Source organism: Chaetura pelagica, unplaced genomic scaffold (genome assembly GCF_000747805.2).
Source record: "Chaetura pelagica isolate M959 unplaced genomic scaffold, ChaPel_1.0 scaffold45, whole genome shotgun sequence".
Classification (NCBI taxonomy): domain Eukaryota; kingdom Metazoa; phylum Chordata; class Aves; order Apodiformes; family Apodidae; genus Chaetura; species Chaetura pelagica.
Window position 1 is genome coordinate 5,889,953 of NW_009953217.1, and position 413 is coordinate 5,890,365.

Sequence of the window (413 nt, forward strand, 5' to 3'; positions counted from 1 at the left end):
CGTGGATCTGCCAGGCTTGGCTGGCAAGCCCTGCCTCCAGGATGGGGGACTGTCACTGGGTGCCGTGGTGTCCCTGGCCCTGCCATCCCTCATCTGTGTGAGAAACCCCCCTGGTCCAAGGAGCTGGGGCTGCTCGCTGCTGTCATGAGAAGCTGCTGTGGCCTGGCCCCCCATCCCATGGGCCACTGGGGTCCCCACTTGCGGGTGCCGGGGCCGCACTTCTCTGCAGAGCAGGGTCACCCCTGCTGCACCCTGTCCCTGCCTCTGCCCTTCCCGCCATGGCATGTCCCCCCTGGGGACACCAACATGTCCCTGGGCTGCAGCAGGACTGTGCTGGGGGTGGCTGTGGCAGAAGCCACCGTGCTGCTGAGTCACACTGGGGACGTGTCCGGGCTGGTGGAGGCGAGATGAGA

The 413-nt window shown here is 67.1% G+C and overlaps 1 protein-coding gene across 1 annotated transcript in view; it reads left to right on the forward strand.

The window, feature by feature from the left end:
• The window catches only part of SLC25A1 (solute carrier family 25 (mitochondrial carrier; citrate transporter), member 1), a 12,155-nt gene that overhangs the window by 371 nt on the left and 11,371 nt on the right, over window positions 1–413 (forward strand). The gene's annotated exons all lie outside the window — the stretch shown is intronic.